A 23,487-nucleotide genomic window follows, 5' to 3' on the forward strand; every position below is an offset into this window, starting at 1 on the left:
TATGCAGAAAAAATTAATAGCAATTATAAAGCTTTGCTCTTCCTTCTAAATGTTGCGAATCTGTTTAATTTTGTAAACAAAGGATTCCAGTTTTTCTTCTGCTGATGTAAGAGAAAATTCTGTAAACATTAACCAATTGGATTTTGCGTTTTATCCTAAACGTGTTTACTTGAATAATTACAAATCGAGAAAACCTTTGCAGCTCCCTGTATACAGATACAGGAATACTTTATTCGCATCATGAAATTCACTATAACACACATTTTACTTTTCCCCCAATGTTCAACGGAAATAATGATTTTTTTTTTTTAGCCCCTTTCGTTCTACATCCACTAACGTTCTGCAATAACACTATGATAGATAACATTCTTTTACGATGAAATAGGAATATTCTATGTAGATACGTTGTTTGAAAACCAAGGTTTACTGAAAAAGAAATACAGAAAAGAAAGAAGAAACTAAAAAAAAAAAAAAGCTTCTTTTCCAACCACTACATGAAAAATCTAAGCTTAGACAAACACTGAGCTATCCATTAACCAGATTGGAATGCTGGGAGTTTAAATATCGAAAACCGATAAAGAGGAGGAGACTCGTTAGAGGCGTTCCGCTCATTCACTGAAGACGAAAAGGGAAACAACGGAATTCGCGACGACCATCTCAATGATTCAAAACACAATTTTTAATCCGCATATGCTCACTTAAAAATTACTTTCCTAAATACATCTAAGTTTATGGATTCAAACTGGACCAATGATGGTACCGAATTAATTACATACTTAATCTAAATTTACTGGATTAAGTTGCGTCTAAGTTGCAATCAATTCACACCTGAGAAGTGAAGCATCCTTTGGCGATCATTTTTCTATTGAAAGAAGCACATAATTCAAGCATTTTCTCTATCCTTTCGCTACCAACTGGACATGTGTGTTCCACCATAGTTTCTGGTACAACCACTGGTAAAATTAACTTCAAAAATATCTAACATAAAATTGCTTCAATTTGAATGTACCGATCAAGTGATGGTCATTGAGTTAAGACTTCAACTCGTCAAACTTCTGTAACTATTATCACATTGCGAGAGTTTTTTTTTTTTAATTTCAATACATATAATTAAATACAGGATGTCCATTTATTTCATTACAATAGGATATAATTACGTCCCACGCAAAAATACTAATGAGACATACGTCCATGCTCCCACCATTCCTAAAAGAATTGGCGTGTAAATTTAGTGCGCATGGTTTTGATGGGTCCTTACTCAAAATAACCATACACTCATGTGGTATGGTCCGAAATATATAAGTTTTACAAATTTCAAGAACAGAAACAGCAAACGCGCGTATACGCTACAATCGATCGCAAGTGTCAGGTCAAACTAACCCAAGAGGTAGTAGAGCAAGCGGACAATTTAACACGAAACAGCCATTCCGTCAGTACCATCAGTCAGTTTTAAGTGGCAGTGATGATGAATGCTCAACAACGTTTGATACGTGAACTGTTACTGTATGACTTGCTGGGACTTGACTTGAATTTGGGCATAAGCTGCGGTAGAACTCTATAAATATTTGTTATGCGAAAGGGGAATGTGCAGTGAGTCACAGCACAGCAACTCCCAGAACTAGTCGTGAAACATGGCCGTTTCGAGCATAAAGTCATGCCCTTTGTGTGTGGTGAAACTATGAGTGAGTAATTCAAATCGAGCTTGTTCCTAACGGTCATACTAGGCCTATCAATTAAGATCTTTATTCCAAATAGTCCAAATGGTGTATGCTGTACTATGTCAAAAATATCCTGCATTGGTGAACTGAAAGCGTGCTATGCTTGAACAGGATAACGTAAAACCATACTAGGCTCGAACAGCGCAACAAAAATCCAGGAACTTGATGGCATCAAAGCGATACCACACCCGGTATATAGTCCTGACCTTGCCCCTTCGGATTACTAACTGTTTCAGTCTATGATGTACTTCCTGAAATCACGGTGCTTCATCACCCAGCAGGAGGTGGAAACATCAGTGACTAAACTCTTTGCCTTTAAGGACAAGACATGTAATCCAGAAACTGGCCGGAAGATGGCTGCAGACAGTCCAACACGACAGAATGTACTTTCAATGTTAATTTGCTTTGTTGTGATGTAATATATATAGATATGTACCACAATATAGCAAGACTTATTACTCTCTTGTACAGACGTGTTCAAATTATTAGACTCAATATTCAGTTACTGAATATTTTACTGTTCTTACAATATTACGTGAGAAAATACGTTCGAATTTAGTCCAAATTACTACTTTGTAACTCTGTCCTAATTTCTAGTGGGTATGTTATATGCTTTTCAATATCAATAAAACAAATGCGTACATAACATTCAAATATAATTACTATAAAGTGTGTATATCCAAATTGGAAACAAAAAATTAATTGGAATACTTGCAAGAAAATTATCTCTCACACAAAGATTAATATTTCTTATGAAATCCCTTATTCTTTATTGTCTTTTATCCTTTATGGCATCTTATGTACAAGTTTAGCACATTTTGCCTTCAATTCAGCATCGTGATTGATCTCCGTGATTGATCAGCATCGTGAACCACAAATTGTTGATCTCCTTGATCCAGGCACGTAGCCAAGGGGGGGTCCGGGGGGTCCGGACCCCCCCCCCCCCTTCGAGACCAGAAATGAAAAAATTAAGGAAGGTTAAAACAAAATGAAATGACAAAAAGAAGGATCAGCGTTAAAAATTAAAAAGAAAACTACAGGAAGCTTTTGCTTACTCTTTCTTATGAGGAGATTTGTATTACTTGCAATATGGTGGCGAGGTAAGCGAGGTATTCTGGAAGAGTCAGGGAATTTGATATTTCAAGAAAAGTTATGGAATTCTCAGAATTCCTGCTACTAGTCAGGGAGATTTCAAGCTTTCGAAGGAATAAGTGCCGTTGTGTAACACCGTGGACATTTTTGATCATAACTTTCCTTCATCGCATCCTTGCAGTATCAAACATGTTATTTCAAGAACAATTTTCTGTTGCTCCTTTAACCTGTCATTTGGAACCGACAGTAGTTGACGGAATAATAAAAACAAAAAATTATGTTGAAAGTAAGTTCTGTTAGCATTTGATTCAACAGAGAAAGGAACGCATATATTGTAAAATTAGTTGAATATACACATGTTTCGCACAGGGGCTGTATTTGGAAGTCAACGCCTGTGGGAGTATCACCCTTGATCTCAGCGACCGTGAAAACTATGGATTTGATACTAATATCGGTCATTTTGGGCTATATTTTACTTGTCTCGGTATCCACCTCCCGCTGACTCCCGGCCCGCATACTTGCAAGTCATCGCTAATGGAAGTGTCACCATTGATTTCAGCGACCGCGAAAACTATGGATTTGACACTAATATCGGTCATTTTGGATTACTTTTATATGTCTTGGTATCTCACCCCCCTCCGGTGACCCCCGGCCAGGAGCCGAATAGCGTGAATTTGGAAGTTAATGCGACTGGAGTTTTACCATTGATTTCATCGACCGCGAAAATATGAATTCGACACTAATAGCTCAAGTGGTAGAGCGTTGGCTTCGCATTCGGGAGGTCGTGGCTTCGAATCCCGCTGCCTACAATCCTGACTGAGTTTTTCCAGGGTTTTTCCTCAGTCCTACCAGGCAAATGACGGGATGGCACCTACTAAACAGGCCCTGGCCGATACCTTCCCAAATCCTTTCCATTGTTAATGTTGTTGGATATTCAATGTAAAATGGCCTCTGAGCTGTATCTGGTGATTGTTAAATAAATAAATATCGGTCATTTTCTACTACTTTTACATGTCCCGGTAAACGTCCCCCTGAGACCCCCCTGGTTCGAATTTCGACAAAAACGTTTAACTCTGGTCTTGAGCCTGGACCAAGGTATTCGTGACTAAAATTTGGTAACTCTCGGTCAATTTGTCTGGTTCCCAAGCCGGTTCCGGTAAACGCTCCCCTGAGACCCCATTGTTTCGAAATTTAAAAAAAAAAAAAAAACGCTTCGTCTTGATCTGGAGCCTGGACCAAGGCACCCCTGACCAAAATTTGGTAACTCTCGGTCCACTCGTCTGGACCCCAGGCCGCAGACAGACAGACAGACAAACACACAAACTCTTTATTTTATTTATATTAGAAGATAGTTTACAAGACAGTATTCAGTATGTACTTTTTATAATAATTGAGGTCATAACGAAAGGAAAATTGTTATGTTTGAATAAACAGGAGAAGGACGTAAATATTGCAAAATCTTTTTCAATACTTTTTTTTTATTATTTTGCTCGAAATTTCTTCATAGTTTGTTATTAAAATACTTCCCAACATATCCTCATTTTATTGTCCTAACAAACTAATATATGTTGATAGTAAAGTAGTTTAGATTGATCGAGCTCCTGGGCCTTCAGAATTTCATGTCCCCCCCCCCCGTTACGAAATTCTGGCTAAACGAACCAATATATGTTCCAGTAAAATAGTTTAGAGTGATCGGTCCCCTTTTGTGACGACCACAGTATTTTATGTCACGGACCTTCCCCTTCACGAAATCCTGGCTACGTGCCTGCTTGATCAATTGAAGTTTGGTTCTAATGTACTTCTTCTCTAGGTTTTCTTTCATGAAGCTCCAAAAGTTTTCAATCGGATTAATATCAGTACTAGTGCCTGGCCACGAACAGAACACTAATTTCGTTGTCCTCGAAAAATTTTGTCACAGCTTTGGCCCGGTGGCATGGAGCTCCATCATACATAAAGATGAATTGTACGTCATCAAACGAGAGTGCAGCCTGGGAAAGCAGTTGTTCTTGAAAAACTTGTAGGTATTGCTCGTGCTTCATTATCCTCTCTACTATATACAGTCTTCCAGGCCCGAAGACAGAGATCACACCCCAGACCAAGACTGAAGTAGGATGCTCCATGGTTTATTAAAGACACTCCAACTTGAATTCCTCTCAGGTCAAGATTCATCAGGCACAAAGATACATGATTCATCACTGAAACACACCAATCCAATCGTCTCCAGTTCTCCAATCGTCTGCAGTCCAATATTCTAGACCTCGTGTCCATTCGAGGCACTTCTTTGCCATGATTGGTGTAGACTCTAATTTTTGTTTTCTTTCTTGACCGTGTTCTTTTATTCCCTCGGTACAACGAATCCTTCGAACACTTTCAGGCCAAATGCCTGCACCAGTCATTTTTATCCTTAAGTCTATTGGTCCGTGGGACGTAAAACTCAAAGATTTCATTTCATTTTTAAGTATATTGGAAGTTGCACTTCTGTTTCCCAGGGCCAATCTTTTTAGTTTTCTGATACCTTTCAGCGATAGCTTTGGATTTTGCCCACACTTCCAACCCTATTTTGGCTCTTGTTCATTTCAACAGAGATTCTACTCACAGATTTTTGTTCTATCCCAACTCTACTAGCAATGTATTGCCGTGTATATCTTATTTCTACCAGAAGTATTCTGTTAACTTTCATTTTACGCGGAGAAAGGTCTTATGCTTTTCCCATTATGCTGCAATTACAGAACTACACAGAATAAAAGATTGATACACGAAACACGTCGCAATCATTTTAAACTGGCCCATTCGAACTGTTGAACACTTTGAATGTCGTTACCTTCTTACGACAGCAACCACAACACTTCAGACTGTAACTTGTTGATAGGAACAACAATAGCTATCTACAACTGAAACACCACTTTCAGAATTTCCCCACCCACACATACTATCTGCTGTTCAACGGTGATATTACCACTTCAACTGCACAGTAAACAAATGAAGGATCCTACATTAGTGGTTTAACCATTAAATGTTCTAGAACTCTGAAATTAGAAAGCCTATATCGATTTTGCATTTTTCGAGCGTGAGTCTAATAATTTGAGCACGTCTGTGCATTGTGCTTGTGTTTATAGACAATAACACGTGCTCCTGTTTGTAATCAACAATCACATGTATTTACGTTGAAGTACTACACTTCATGTTTGATTACTACACGTTGATAACAGATCACCAGCACCATCCACAAGTCACATAACAACATGGGAGCAGCAACGCCACCGTCGCCTGGAGCGCATATATATATATATATATATATATATATATATATATATATATATATATATATATATATATAAATAATGGAGAGGATATAACGGCGATCACCAATCTGCAATTAGTCTCCTCTCCTCTAGCTTGCCAGGAGCTTTAGGAGAAACCCAACCTCAAAGCCTCTAGTCTGCTGCGGGACTCTACGCTTTCCTTCCATCTGGTTAGCTTGCTCGGAGCTCTGTCGAGATTCTAACCTCAGTTGCTTAGCTTGTTTCGGGGCTCTGCAACGCTTAACCCCTCACTGCTTGCTTCGGAGCATTGGGGTTCCTACATTATTCTACCTAATTTACCCGGAGCTCTGTATGATCCTACCACAAGGCGGCAAGGTCTTGAGCTACCTTTTTCAACCTCGCAATAAAAAATGTATTATAGTATTTCTAGTATTTCTGTTATTATATTAGAGAATTCTTATAATAAACCAGTAGCGGGTGTCAATTTCAAACTCTAATTTACTTAACCTATTTCTACCTTCCCCTTCAAAGGAAAGAATTTTGCAATATATGGCAGTGAAAGGGTTAAGGAACATAGTGGATCAATGACAGATTGTTAACTTCTGTAGCATACGAAGATTATTTGAGTTTGTTTCACATATCATGTGTGTAGGTTTCTCACGATCAATCAATTCCCTGATTCTTTCAGGTATTTTCATTCCGACGGAATGATGAAAGATTCATAGGTATATTAAAGTTGTAATTTATTAGAATCACGCAAGTCGGACTTCCTTGTGACGTCCATCTGTCTGTTCCGAGTTCACACAATAACTCTTGAACGAAAGATATTTTTTAAATACTGTTTTTTGCGACAGTGATTATCTTGGTCAAGTTCGTTGAGTCACCCGTTAACATCTTCACGGGCAATGGCAATCTTAACGGCACCTATACATATCAAATTTTCTATTATTGAAACAAAGGTAGCAGATATTACAAATCTCGCCGTAAGATGGCAGATCCGTACAGCGATTGACCTCTACTGAAGGAAATTGAAACTTCTAGTGCTTGATCTTTTTCACTTCTATCAAAGTTCATTAATCGGTAACTCCGTAAGGAAATTAATTACCAATATATCACATTTTAACTTCAATACCTAAGAATCTTCTATCGTTACAGCTGCATTAATGTGCATGTCGTTTATATTGAGCTATTGACCCATTGTCACTAAAGAATGTCACAGACCTCGAGATACATAACGAACAATGGTTTATGTTAATGGAAGCTCTTATGCATACCTGGTCCCTCTTAAATTAAATATTCTATTTCTCTTAGGTGCTATCCCAAAATATCCTTTACTGTTACTAATAATAACTAGCTGAACCTGCGCTCTCTACACAGCGCATCATTCGCATATGAGTCCTTCTCATTCCTCACAACATATGTACATGTCCCTTTACAGACACAAGTGAAAGACGTCTTGATGTAAAAAAAAAAAAAAAAAAAAAAAAAAAAAAAAAAAAAAAGCAAGGGGTATTATAAAGAGGAGATTTTTTCGATTATTTTTTCTCAATATCTTTCACCGTTTGCAAAATTTAAGCCTACTTCCGGTTGGAGTTTCTAAGTCATGTATGACCAGTGTTCTCTTTCTTCTTGCATGCACTATGTAATAAGCAAATACATTACACATACAATTAATTATGTCAGTTATATATGATGTTCATTGGGGAAAACACTCCAAAAATAAAGATTCATCTGAGACTGGAGAAATGGTTATCCTTCCTTTTTCAGTATTATTTGGCCATGAAACAAACGCCTGAGTCATATACAACCCCTATATACAATAATGTGGTGTTGGAATGTATAATGCGTAGGATATGATGCTTTAGTTTTTTTTTTTTTTTTTTTTTTAAATTTCAACACGTCCAGTGTACCCGTAAATTGTATTAAAGAGATAATGGCCATGTTTTTAAATATTCAATTAGAACTGGACAGTCTATGCAAAATTTGCAATAGATCAGTGAAACGTCATCTTTCTAGAGCCTGTAGTTTTCGAGATCTCATTGTCGAAAGGATTGGCCACAAACATATAAACGTCCAAAAACATAGTTTAAAACAACTCCAACGATGGCAGCACAATTCATTTGCATTGAATTTGGAAACGGCTTATTAAAATACAAAGTTTTTGAACAATAGCTTTAAAACATAAACTTTATTTTTTTTAAAAAAAAGATGTATTTAAATAATAATTTATTTAAAGTACACATACTTTAAAATATTGTCTCTGTTAAACGTGAAATTACAAATAACCGTAAGTCAAAGTTTTGAAATCCAAAGTTAGAGGTTAGAGTTCATTCAGGTGTTTTTATAGCATTTTAATAGATAATAATAATAATAATGATTCGAACTAATTTAATCTTTCTCTGCACTCAGAAGACTACCACAAATCACATGCTTAAATTTGCAGATACAGCATCTTTCTTGTGGCTATACGGTTAGCACACACATCTTCACGCGGAAGACTCGGGTTCGATTTCAGACGGGAGCTTATGCGGTTCAGATCTAGCGTTAAGCTATAGGTTTACATCTTATAAAGTTTTAGTGCTGAAAACATACATTAAACTCGAAGAAAAATGTAATTATTTATTATGCTTTTAAAATTTCAAGTGAAAATGAAATGAAATCTTTGCGTCCCATGGTTATGCCGGTTATGCTAAAGGAGACTGTGATTATGAGAAATGAAGAAAGAGAGAGGAAGCGGGATGGAACCCCGAGGAAACCTACGTACACGGTGTTTGTCCACCACAAAGTTCACATGGCACCAGCTGGGATCGAACCAGGGACCCCATGCACCAGAGGTAAACACTATCATTGAGCCACTGCGGCCACTGTAGGCTAAAGGAGACGGATAATTAAAGTGAATGATTACAAAATAATTGGTGGAATGAGAATATGGGAGAAAATGACAAAACCTAGACAAAACCCATTGATAGATGCTATCTTAAAATTCGAGTAATTCTGTACTCGAACTCGAAATGCTATTCGAATAAACAATTTTTGAAGCGAATTATCTATATATATAAAAGAGAACGTACAAATCCTTTGTCCGCTCATCACGCTAATACGGCTGAACCAATTTCTTTTATTTTTGGGGGGTTATTAGGATTTGGACCCTAGATGGTTTTTATCATATCACTTTAATTTTCAATTACCAGTGTCTTGAGATAATTGACCATTCAGGTGTCCATTACGTACAAATCCTTTGTTAGTTCATCATAGGTATAAAAATAAACGTATGTATATGCAACCCGCATGACCGTGTCACTCGGCGGGTTAACATAAATGACAGGCGTTATAATGGTTTTTATCATATCACTTGAAAGCGAAAAAGTAAAAATTATCTAAGTAACAAAGTTTATTGCGTTCGGGGGTGACCGCAGCGAAGCGGGGCGGGTTAACATAAATGACAGGCGATATAATGTTAACATTTACTGCAATCTTCTATGGTTTTTATCATATCACTTGAAAGCGAAAAAGTAAAAATTATCTAAGTAACAAAGTTTATTGCGTTCCGGGGTGACCGCAGCGAAGCGGGGTGAACGCTGCTAGTGTTTAAACAAATGAAAACTTCGAATAACGGGTATTAGAATTATTTTAACGGCATACCTTTACGGTCAAGTCGATTTGTGAAAAATACAGATAAGGGTGTTATCGTTATGCTACTCAGGAAAGACAGATAGATATAAACAGTGCTTGAGAAATTACAGGTAAAAGAGGAAAAATATATGAACGAGAAGTCCAACTATCCTCCTTTTTATGCATAAACTTTTTAATTAAAGAGTTTATCCACAATGACTTTTTATACGCTTACGAACAAAGCATTACATTCCTCTTCTACGCATTTTTTTAAAAATCTAATACTAGAACAATACGCCGGAAAAAGAATTCTCTTCCAGTTTGATCCTAACGAAGAACGCTGAAGTTTCCTGCAACGAAGGAAATTTGCTTTTGTAGCTAAGCTCTTTGCCATCTCCCCCTCAAACGAACGAGGTTTAAGCTGGGACGCAAACACGAGGCTCATCTCGCCAGCTCTGCCAAGACTTTAATTATCGAGAATTGGATCCCGGGAGGTGAATGTTTGTCCAGGGATCAAAGCAGTTCTCGTGGGAATCCACTGACGTCACAAATCGACATTTGCTCTTCTTCTCATTTAGTAAAGCTACAGAAGACTGCACAAGTTCATCACATTGATGGTAATATACTTTATAAAATGTTTTGCTAAAAAGAATATTACAAGTTCTCCTATTTACACACCCACACACATTTTGAAGTGCATTTTCTTCAATAAGAAAATCTTTTCTTTAGGAGTTGGGTAAGAACTTACACTGCAAAATTCTAAGTCAATCTATATCAGAACTGAATTTCTTTTCTCCTCTTAGCCTTTTACACACACACGTGTATATACAGGAAAGAATAAGTCGGTAGTCTGAATATAAAGATCCGATTCCAGCATTTATTGACCATTGCAGTTATTGTACTTATTTTTTTAACGTAATTCTTACGCTGGCATTCTCACTACTAGAAAATACCTTTTTATGTTTATAAAGGATAATTATTATCAATTCAAAATTTATTAAAGGTTCTGCACGAATCTCTTTACTACTAAACAGATACATATATTGTAATGGGTAAGGGCAAGTAGTCATCCTATCCCAGTTCTACTGTTTCTGTGGCTTTGATAACTAAATTGGGTAAAGCGGTCTGTCTTCGAGGTGCCTGTCTTGGGAATACTTTCAATCTCGGTACGTGAGGTCACAGATTCGATTACGAACAAAATTATCTTTTCTTATTCATCATCGTAAAGCAAAAGAGAAAACTACCGTATTCGAATTACTGACTAATAATCTGCGTACACTAACCTTCCTGCTAGGCTCGAATGGTTAAAAATTCCGAACTATTACTAAAGTAAATTAACTACTATTTTATTATTATTATTATTATTATTATTATTATTATTATTATTATCATATCATCATCATCATCATCATCCTCCTCCTAATGGCCACAGGTTTGATTCTGTGTCCTGACGCAATTGACACGCTATTTGAATTACGAGGTATCACGCTCTATAGAAATGCAAAAAATGGCAGTGAGAATGAAGTCTGAAGTACTGGCTTCATACCAACCAACAAAAAGCCGTGTGGCTTGCCATAGTTCTTTGTGGATTCTAATGTCAGAAGGAGTTTAAACGAAATCATTACATATTGTAAAGTCATTAACGGAACTGATTTGTGAATTAAAAATCATTCAAACAGTAAAAAACACATACCAGCGTTATTAGTAAATTATCATTTCCAGTTTTTTCTTTTTTTCCATTACCTTCTTTTCTTGTTCAGAAATTAGCACTACTAATTGCTAATTGTTCACTACATAAAAACCAAAATAAACAGCGGCATTTTCTTCTTGTTTCTTGTTCACAGCGCTGTAACTTCGATTTTTTCTGGGGGGGACAAGTATTAATACACGTATTTGGGCCCCCTACAAAAAGTTTTTTTCTAATTCTTGGGCCCCATCTTTTTCTTACTCTTTAGACATGGACCCCATGGACTCTGTGGGCCTGTTTCATACATGACAAATTAAGGGGACAATATTAACAAATCCCAAAGCCATACGAATAAACATTATTTCTAGGGCTCGTAATAGTAGACATTTTTTACTCAAATGAGCGCACGACACATTTTTGTTTTATTTACCTTGTGTGTGCTGTTTTGTTTACGTATTGTAGTGAACCTGTTTGATGCTTCATTTATAATTTCATGTTCGTATTGTATATGGAGTACGAAAATTTTGTCTTAAAATGGGCCTCGAATGACATGGAGCTTCCCTGGGGGTAGTTTGCCCCTCTTGCCTCCCCACAAGTTACGGCCCTGCTTGTTGACCCCGAAATACATGTCTCCCTTTAACGTCTTGCAGCACAGAACTCTATATTTTTATTTATGGAACTGGTTATTTTTCTTAGTGAATGCGTAAGGATATAAAATGCTAAAAAACATTTAAAGTGAATTCTGGAAGAATGACTGAGAATGGGACTTACAAATTCTACCTAGCAAAGATAAGAACACATCCATGAACTGAGTGAAGTCATTTACTTACGAGAAACAGTTGAGGTGTCTCGTCTCATATCGTCACAAAAATTGTTTCGCCTCCTGGGCAGCTTTAATCGGATCTATTTATTATCAAGCAGAATGTGTGATTCAGAGATACAAAACAAGCGGAGGATATATTTTCATTTCTTTCTGAGAGGATGAAATAGACCTAGATAATATCGATTACATATCCCATCTATCACCCTGTACTTTTGTCGCCATCTATCTACTCATTCTTGAACCTGTAAATTCTGCCTCTAATAGCGGATCACAACTGTCTTTCATCAGATGTGAAACTTTATAACGCAACATTTACCATTCTAACTGAACACTTGTGATTTGGATGAAGATAAAAACAACTTGTGTATTTCTCAGAGAAGTGAATACTACTCAAGACTGATATGCCACTTTTATTGTCCATTACTTTGTCTCCGACCTCTCCTTCTCAAATCATGCAGAAAATATTTCTCATCAAACAAAACATGGTTATAACCATAACAAGATCATGGAATTTTCTAGAAATATTATTGTCTTTTGTAGTTATCTTGTGCAAGCTACTCGATATACATAAATAGGATATTAAATCTTAAGACTGGTACAAGAAAAAATGAAAACGAAGATTTCCAAGAAAATGAATGTCATATATACAATATTTTAACAGTATAGGCACAAATAATGCGAGCAGGATTCCAACTTTCGAATCTTAATTCCCAAGATTTTTTTTTTTTTTTTTTACTGAACCTAATTTTTAGGTTGAAATGGGGTTCATTTAATCACAAATCCATTTTAAGGCATTTATCACAGATAATGAGATCAGAATCAAATCCTGAGGTGTAATTACATGAAGGGACCAAAGGAAGAAAATTTCAATTAGGTTAGTACTCATCGCGTCTACCTCAACCTCACTCGCCCTCTCAATGTCTATACGGGTTTTCGAGGTCGAATGACGCCGTGCGGCCAGAATTGTTTTGAAATTGAGGATGAGTGAGGTCTAGATGGACTGATTAGTCAGAGTTTAGCATCCTTCTTAGTATCAAGGCGATATGAAACCGATCAACAGCCACAAAATTCAAATCACATGTACTCCAACAGCGAATCGAATTCCGGTCTCTCGCAGCGAGGAACGTACGCTAACCATATAACGACCATGAGGGACCTCTGCGTGAGGTTTAGAGAAAATGTTCCATCTGAGAAGAACTATCTCGTAGACAAACGCACTTCAAAGAGTAAACATCAAAAATGTTCGGTATTACCACGTCCAGTAGTTCCACCATCTTATAACTTCTCCATCATTGATTTCAGGACCTCACGAATTCAAGAACCTAACCAAAGCATCATCATTTCTTCCGTTTAAGTCCTGTACAACTACACTTATCGTTACTAAACGACCAACTTTCCCTCTCCCTTCTAAAAGTCAGACATCTCTTCCATGTTCTTATTCTCGCTACTTCAACTGGCCCGAAACAATAAGTAGAGCAAGTCTCTTCACAAATACAGAAGAAAAGAAAATGCAGTAAGAAGCAACTAACATCATGACAATGAATGACATTACATAGAAAGAAAGAAAACGAAGGAAGAGAAAAGGAAAAAAAAAACTTTTACTACAGAAACTAAGACGGGAACAACAAAAGGAGACCTCCCGCAGTTAGGACGTCTTCATTGCTTTCTCGCCCGTATAAAATGTGCATCAGAACTATTGGGACCGTTTTTTTTTTTTTAATTTTTATTTCTTTTATTATACATATTTCATCATGGGTTTGCGAGCACACGTGTGGGAGATAAGAGATATTTCTTTTTTATTCATTTTTTAAGAATCTGCCTCAGCATCTGTTCGACACTTTTGTGCCGAGATGAAATTTTCCGCGTGCACACACACACACACACACACACACACACACATACATACACACACATTATATATATATATATAGACATACACACATACATGCAGACACATCAACTAAGATCTCACTCTTTTCTTCAGAAAGCCTGGTCTGCTGCATTGCAAACACCACGTAAAACCATCTCAAGCCCTTACCCCATGTGGGGAGACGCCTCTTATGTCCCCCTACCCACCAAGCAACGTATAAGGCTTGGTTCTCCTTGCAACATTTTTGGTGGGGTTTAAGAGGAACCGTTGCTATGGTTACGCTCTCTTGAGGAGTTCCCCAAGGTTCGTTGCTAGGGCAACCAGAGCCAGTGGACAAATCATGGGGCTGGGCTGGTCCTTGAGATGAGTGGCAGAAGGTCAAGAGTACTTGTGGACGAGGCTTTTTTTTTCTCGGAAAATGAACAGAACAGTTGACTCCAGACATGTGGGGGCAAAGGGAGACCCCTGTGTCCGTCGAAACCTCCCTCGCCTTTCATCCAGAATTCCGTTGTTCCCTCCTCAAACAATCTCCTTATTCCTGACAATATTCTCAGGTGAGCGCGCACATTCCATCGTCATGTAGACTTCAGACGAATCTTTACTACTACCTATAGATTCCTCAGAAAAAAAAAGAAGAAGAAATACCGGATTTCAAATTTATCTTTTTCTACGATGCGGAAACGTATATTTCCTGAATGCACTGAATCTTAAAGGCAGCCGTTAAAAGAGCCCCTTATTGTGTACGAAACGCAGATTGTTGTTTGATTGAGACTATACCCAATAGGTATTCCGTGGGTCATTCATTTTAATTGTGAGACTTCAGTATTAATAACGGATGCTTAAAAAAAAATAGTGACAATTAGAATTTTCAGATTGTAATTGATCTAAACTTATTTTATAACAGTGTTTTAGGGGTGGTACCGAGATGAGACTGCATACAGTCTCGGTCGACAAACAGCAGTCTCAGTCTCGTCTCAATCAACAGATGCCTGTCTCGATTTCAGTGTCTAAGATCAAGACCTGATCTCGTCACGATAGTCTCGAAAAAAAATGTGTGCAATTAAAACAATATAAAGTATCTGATTTCCTCTTTATTTTTTCCACTTCACTCTTTGACTAGTGAAGCATTGTAGGTCGCGTACTTCTCCATAGCTAAATTTCTTATGGTCGTACTTTCTGTGCATGTATTCGTGGTTCAATCCCCAGTGAAGGTTATTTGTGAAGTTCATCCCCAGTTAATCAAACCTTGGATAAAACCCAACTAATGATTCAAATCCTACTTGAAGCAACAAATCTTGACTCGTAGAGTTTTGGTAATGAAAAGGGATAGTAATTCCTACCCATTGAATGAGTGTTATTCAATACCAGATGCCAGGTAACACAGTAGATAGCATCAAAGCTGCATTTAATCGAACTGCAGGACTTTTTTTTTTTTTTTTGCGAAGTTTCAATTATCTTCATCTGTGCTGCTCTGTTCACCACAGAAAGTCACGTTCATTAGCTTAACAAGTATTACTACTGGAATAATAAATTATACAATATGTTTTACTTCATGTTTTATTAACGTTAAGGGATTATTAAGGGATAAAATGTTTTATTAACGTTTTATCTTTACGAATTTAATTAACACTTTATTAATATGGTGCTACAAACTTTCTGCAACACGTGTCTTAACAAAAATATCGCTGTGACTAAGTATTTACACACACTGTTGCCAGAACTAATGATTAAAAAGTAGCGAGGTTGTGTCCCAAAAGTAGCAGATTTTAAGTATTTGTAGTCCAAATATTTAAAAAAAATGTCACGTCTGGGTTGACAATGGTCAAGCGGCGATCGTGGTTTCCGACTGTTGACGATGGTGTTATGGGAAACTGAATACTACGTCAACTGCAGTAGAACTGCAGTGTGCAATGAACTGGGCAGGTGGTGATAATATAAATGGGCAACTTTTCTGGTTTATAAGGAGACATCTTTCCTTAAGTTAGTTTTGTGGGTTCTAAAATACACTTTACAACGTTTACAATATGCTTATTCACGGTTATTTCTCACTTATTTTATTCATTTACTAAATTCTTTACCTGGACCCATGAATTTTCGAAGATTTATTGTAACTCCACTTACACATTATGTTAATATGGACAATACAGTAACACAAATAAATTTGCGATATGCATTTTACACAGCTCTCCATAATTATTAGGTCCAGGCACTAAATGAGACAGCATCACGGTCAGTGATATTGCAATAGCGCAAACTTAGCAAAAGCCTAGTATTGTAAGATCTGAAGATTAAAAAGTACTAAAACAAGAACTGAATTTATATCGAACATGTTAGTTTTAGTAAAACTATTGTTCATTGTAAATAGAATATTTAACAAACAACACTTTTATTTTATATAAATGAACGAATAATTCGTGATTTCATATATAAAAACAAAAGGTAGCCCATTCTTAAAGAGTTACAGCCTGCAGATAATTAAAAGTAGCCCAAAAAAATAGCGTGTCTCCGAATTTGATATGTTGGAGCAAAGGGCACTTCAAAATTCGCGCAATTCGCTATTGTAGCCCTATCTAGCAAATGGCAATACTGTTTACACGTTAATTATATTTTGTTCGGTATTGATCGATCAGCATTCCTTTTCACATGGCACAGAAAAAAAAGACAGGAATGTCTTTTTTCTTTAATCTGTGGAAAACACATCTAAAGTTTAGTTATATTTATTCATTTTAAAATGTGTTGGACGAAATGTCTTGTAGTTCTGATTTGATTCATATAACACACGAGTTTTTATTTAAATCAGTATTAACATTTTCTTTTGGTGATAAGACTACCGATATTTTAATTAAACAGACATTCTAATATTTTGATTAGCTGATTTGAACTTTAACGTCCGTTTCAAGCTCACAAGCTATATGAGACATGGCTATTTCAATGATGCAGGGTGGATCAGGTGACGTGGTATCCAAACCACAAAAGCTCTCACTGGAAATTAAGTCAGAGATGTTTCTCTATTGCTCCGAAGGTTTCTACGCTAATCCAACTCTCAAAGAGGAGCTCTCAGGGAGGAACTCATACTAACGTTCTATTTGGGATTGAGGAAATTTGCCATTTAACTGAAATGTAAAGAACATGTTTATTACTACTAATAATAATATTAATTCATATTCTTCTTGAATAACAACATAAGGTATCATGTGTTGTTAAAATTTAAATTTATATCAGGAGCTATAAGAAAAAAATCAGTAGCTATAGCCTAATTCTACTCGAAATAAAAAGCAACACACTATGCGATGTATCGTTTGAATATGTGTTGGCCTACTTAAAAAGCCTGCAGAGGTTTAAACTTTTTTCTTATTTCTTTTATTAAAAGAAACTATTTTAAATACTGGATTAAATATACACTAATATGTGGGGTCAAAAGAAATATATTAAACCAGAGTAGGTTGATTATATAGTATACAATATGTACTTCATCTGTTACAATTCAATAAAATGTTCACCTTCTGCGACAGTAGTAACTCTTTGATAAAACAAGTAGCAATGTCACGTGTACATCATTTGAAGGAGTTTGGTTTGTATGACATGACATTTTCTCAATTAATAATGAAACTGGAAGTGATAAAAGATTTCTATCACTTTTGATTTTACTAGATAGAGTAGAGTGGAGATTAAATATATTTTTGGATGCTTAATTGATTGCAGAAAACAGTTTCTCGCCATCTATAAAAAAGGAAGTGGTTGATTTCTGTAACTTTTGGTTTCAACAGAGTGTTAAGAGAGAAGATTGTCTTATTGAAATGTTAAGTCAATTCCAAATGAAACAGATTCTCGTTATCTTTTATTGTTTTCGCTCTATCTAGATCAATATTGAAACCGGAAGTCGTACTGCTTTTCTATCATTTCCGATTCTAATAGAGAGTTAAAGATGAAGATATAAATGTACTCTTGATACGCTTAATCGATGACAGAAAACCGTTCCTCGCTATGTGTTTTTCTTTAGCTGTATGCGGATCAATGTTAAAACCCGAAATGGTTGATATCGGCTACATCTGGTTTAAACAGAGTTATTAAGAGAGAAGATGACACCTATTCTTAGGTGACTAATAAACAAAAAAGTTCAGTGCTCTCTCATAGATTTTGATCTATGTAGATCAATACTGAAACGAAGTTGTAGTGAATTTTTTATCACTTTCGGTTTAAGAAGAGAGTTAAGGATGAAGATGAAGGGTATTCTTAAGGTACTTAATCGGTTTAAGGAAACCGGTTCTCGCTATAAATTACCGTTTTTGCTCTATTGTGATCAACGTTAAAATTGGAAATTGTTGATTGCTACTACTTTCAGTTTGAATACTACCATCAAAGTTCTTAACTTCCTAACTTCAGACCCTTCATATCTTGGCCAAAATTGATGGTGATCCATCCATCAATAGTTCTTAATATTTGTTATCTTCCGGATGGACCGACCCACGGACATACGGGCTAAATATGTAAAGTAGTTTTGGTAAAGCAAACTGCTTAATTACAGCCGCAATGGATAAGGTGTCTGCCTACCAACAGGATGGTCTGATTTTGATAATTGATGAGGTGGGATTTACAATGTTTTACCAACTTACCCTAGTTCAAGTGCAGTTCTGGGGTTCAGCCAAAATCTCTCAAGTGGGTAGCGGGAAACCTGGAGGCGAAGGCGGTCAGAACGTGGTGCTGGCCATTGGCCACATCACTTTCTCTGAATAACGAGGTCATGAAAGTGTAAACTCGTATCTTTACACTACCCGCGGTCATTTGGCTTTGCCCGAATGGAGAGCGTATCTATACCTTGTAACTTAATAAATGTAACGTTCTTCATCACGTATGTTCTGAAATATAACTACTGAATTTATAACGTTCTTCATTGTATATATTATCTTGGGTAAAGATGCCGCGCTGAGTGAAGACGCCCCTACTCGATTTGCTCAAGGCCTGTGACTTGTGGTCATAGCACTTGCCATGCGTGTGAAAGGATACACAGTCTTGAGTAAATATATGTGGAAGTTGCATCGGAGAAAGCTGCTGCTTTTGTTGAGGCCTGTTCACAAACCTAAGTTACTCTTATTTCAGTGTCTGTAATTTTAGAGAGTGAAAGGTAGTAATGCTCTTAACGGTAGTTAATTTGTTTCAAAAATGGGGAAGTTGCCCCAGTGAAATCGAAGCAAAGATGCCCCACTAAAGTTTAAGATTTCAGTTCGGGACAACCAGTTCATGACGTGTTGCAAGAATTTGTACGTTCGTTATGTTTTAAACAATGTTTGGTTTGAATATGAAACATTAATTGTTCTGTAATAACCTGTAATTAAGCAATTCAGAAGCAAACGGGCAAATCCCATTTGGAGCAAGGGCTTGGTATCCTGACTGGGTTGCTGCTTTCAATGATGTAATATTCTATTTATAACCCTTTTTTTCTTTTCGATCCTTACGTGATCAATATTGGACTGAATGAACTTCACATAATATATCTTCCTGGGACCTGAAGGCAAATTTTGCTAGCTGGAGCTTGTAGTGCCCTTTCTTACACCGTTCTGGTACGGCGCAGGCAATCCTACAATAAGTGTTACGGTTAACATGAAAGAATCGGACTTCCGAGTGCTGATTCGTTGCCAACGTAGGACAGGCTAACAAGGAAAGGAAACAGGAAACTAGAATTGAATAAAGTACATCAGGAATAAATAGACAATGAGTTCCATAAGATGAGAATAGAAATTAAATACAACTGTAGAATGTTCACTTGTTTTATTACTGTTACTGTATATAGCAAACAAACAGCTGTCGTCTCATCATATCGATTAGAATCAAGACGGTTATGCCAGTGTGATTATGATAGTGTACACATCCATATATATCCAAATTCATCCGCATTAACATGTGAGTTATGTACGTAATAGCTTCCTGGTTCATCCATCAATACACATAATTAACATTTATTTACTAATATCTTCGTATTCCAATGCATATTTAGTCCTTTTAAATCGTCGTGTTTCATCATATATATGTATATCAATAACATTTATATTACTTGTAGTGACTCAGTTTTGCAATAGCAGAAGGATGATCATTTAATCACAGGAAGGTAAACTAAATCATTGGACATGGCATACACAATAATAATAAAACGACTACACTATCGTATTTGTACAGGCATCCGAATTGTTATTTGTAATTAACTTCTAAGATGTTCTATTCATCCTGGTGTGAAAGATATTATTTATAACCAGGAGAGAAGACATTCCAGTTACGGAATCCTCACGGATTCCAGACTATTTAAACTACTACAACAAATTCATGTTTTCTTCTCTTGATCAACACTACTATTTCTATTTCAATCACTAATAATATAAACAGCAGAAAATCTCAATTCAACAGAGGAAAAAATACAACTGGCTATAATTTTGCGGCCATTAACGCCAGTACACCGGTGGCGCAGATTAATTATAATCCAACATTAACTTATACAACGAAATAACAAAAATAATAGCATAAATACAATATTAACAATAACTAATAAACTTTTGGTAATGGTAAAGATAAACAATAAGGGCGTATTAAAAGAAAAATAATCTTATTCTGTAATGGAGACCAAACAGGTCCATTACAAGCTACCGTTGACTATAAATTCATTGCTCAACACTGATGCTAAAAAACCTCCCCAGGTCCGAATATCATCCTACCTAGCCTTGAATGAATTGTAGGTAACTTGACAAAATTTCAACAAAATATTTGTAAGTGGCAGCACGTTATCGAGATGGCAGAACATAAGCTTGAAAAATGTGCTCGTGCAAGTCGAGCTAAGTTGGTAGTTATAGATGTGTTTTTAATTTCTTTTGAAAGACAAAATATTAATAACATTTATTAGATGGTTACTAGAAATAAGTGACATCTAGGTGAGATGCATTTCAGAACTGGGGAGGCTTCTTAGCACCAGTGTTGAGCAATGCATTCATAGGCAACTGTAGCTCCAGCTACCAAAATTCGTCTTCAGGTCTGAGGAGGATATGGCACTAGTTGACTCGCAAGCTGAATCAAAAGAATGTGCATGGATTGAGTTTTAAGCCGTTTATACGAGCTGAATATGTATGAGGGTTGTTCAAAATACTAAAAAAATGTATCTTTGGGGTCCTGTGACACATTTGATTTGTCACAACCTCCTTCATCTGGTTGAATTATTGTGAAAAGATAACACTCTGGGTGAATCAATTATCCCTTCATTGCAAAACGAAGAGCATTTCCACAAATTCATCACATCATTATAGGTGTACCAGTATTGTAGCTAGCAAGTTGTTATAAGGAAATGCATTATTTTTTCAGGGAGCAGGTTTTTACATGTTAAAGAAAGCCATCCTCCCCTCTGGTCTAGTGACTAGTACGTGTCCGTTTGGTACACGAAGTCCCGGGTTCGATTCCCGGTGAGAACGTCTTGGAAAATTTGAGCGATTACGGTGGTTTGGGTTTAAACTGTAGATTCACTGCATGTCACTGCATTAATTGTGGTCGCAAGAATCCAAGTTTGAAAAATGAACAAATGATGATAATATGTACGTTCCTCGATTCTTTTTTTTCCCTTTTATTTTTATCTATTGTTTACAAACGGATTTAGAAAATATGCATGAAGAATATTTGTCATTTTGTTGAAAATTTTCTTTCTAATTAGTAGAGCAACCCACATTATGCTTTATTTTTTGTTTAATTATGCTTCATTGTTTTCCAAATTATGTTTTATTATGCTTTATTGTTAATTTCAATCAATGTTTCACATTAATCGTGTATAATGTATAATATTTACTATATATTAAATATTCTAAATATCTTGATGTGTTTATTATTTCATGCACCCAGTTTATTTCATATTTAATCAACTTTCTACTTAATATACTGTAAAGAGATATGCTTTACTGGAGTCACTTTTTTTTTTGTCACTTGTGTACTCCTGTGAGGTGCACATATACAGAAAGGGAAACTAAAAGATGCCACAAAAAGTACAGTAAGTGCCCAAGATCAAGAGGTACACATAGTGGAGTTCTTATGTACTATTCACTGTTGGTGGAAAGTTTTCTTCTTTTATTTTTTTTCTTTTCTCCACATCAAAGGATCACACCGAAATAAAAATAAGCTTTTCATTGTTGCACTGTTACGTTCTCAACGATTTTGCATTGTAAATACTGGTTTAAAAAAATATTAATACAGTATGTTAAAGTTGCAGTTAAACAGAATTTTCCAAGAATTGTGCTATATATTTTAAATTATGCCTTATTTTCTAAAATTATGCTTTATTATGCTTTTAAAATTAGTTTCTTCTGGAGCTTTACACAACCACAACTATGTTCAAGGTACCAACCGTATGTGTAAATTATTGTTATGCTTTTTATGGCTTTGGATTGCCCAACTAATTATGCAGATAGTTACTAGAAGTTAAAGTTAATAATATCAGTAGTACGAAAGCATAATTGCCTGTTCTATGATGTTTATGAACACGCTTTGAAAAATTGTGAAAGTGGGGCATCTTTCCTCAACAAGCATGCCGACGATGCCCCACTGGAAGGTTTTTGTAAATGATTTATTTTAAGTTCTTAAACTTACTGAAATACAATTGAAGGGTACGGGGAAAAAACAAGGAATGTCCATGTATGTGCTTTTTCGGGTGCTTTGTCCTATCTGTTGGTGACTCTTGGTACTATTTGACTGTCTATGGCATGCATGCGTAGATGTAGAAATGTTCATTTAAAAAGTGGCAAAAGATTTCATAACCCTATTTTTTGTACGCAGTTTTCAATATTAAAACGCCGTTTTCTCGAAAATGCAGTTTTGTGACATTCCTTGTTTTTTCCCCTTACCCTTCAATTGTCTTTCGAGATATTACAAACAAGACATCAACCTTCTAGTTGATCATAAATTCAACAACCTCATCTCAATTGCAGGAGTGGAAAATGGGTGATAATGAAAAATTGGGGCATCTTTACCCAAGTTACTCTGTCCTGAACTGTAACTACTGAGCTAAAGACGGATATTAAATACATTGTAGAGTAAAGATTATGAATACTTTTTATAATTTCTCTGATGTACAATGAAGTAATAATTATTTAACCTTTTTATATAAATACTAGCAAATACTCGTTCTTTACACGGGAAGAATACGTTCATTTTGGACATAAAGGGCAATGGAGGCTGAGTTTGAATTTAAACGGCATCGTAAGTGTTACTATACGTCTCAACGACTCCAAGAAAACTATATAATCGACACTATTATACGTCATTTTTGATCATTTTTATATCTCTCCCCCTCCCGAAGTTGCGGGGCAGAATTTGGATATAAACAGCATTGGAAGTGTCATTGTTCATCTCAGCGAGCCCGAAAACTATGAATTCTACACTAGTATCGGTCTTGTTCAATCATT

The 23,487-nt window shown here is 36.2% G+C and overlaps 1 protein-coding gene across 1 annotated transcript in view; it reads right to left on the minus strand.

Moving 5' to 3' along the window:
* Rat1 (5'-3' exoribonuclease 2 Rat1) overlaps positions 1–23,487 on the minus strand; it is a 308,185-nt gene that overhangs the window by 34,873 nt on the left and 249,825 nt on the right. The window lies entirely within an intron of this gene.

The sequence above is a fragment of the Thermobia domestica genome, chromosome 11, assembly GCF_964235325.1.
Source record: "Thermobia domestica chromosome 11, izTheDome1.hap1.1, whole genome shotgun sequence".
Classification (NCBI taxonomy): Eukaryota; Metazoa; Arthropoda; class Insecta; order Zygentoma; family Lepismatidae; genus Thermobia; species Thermobia domestica.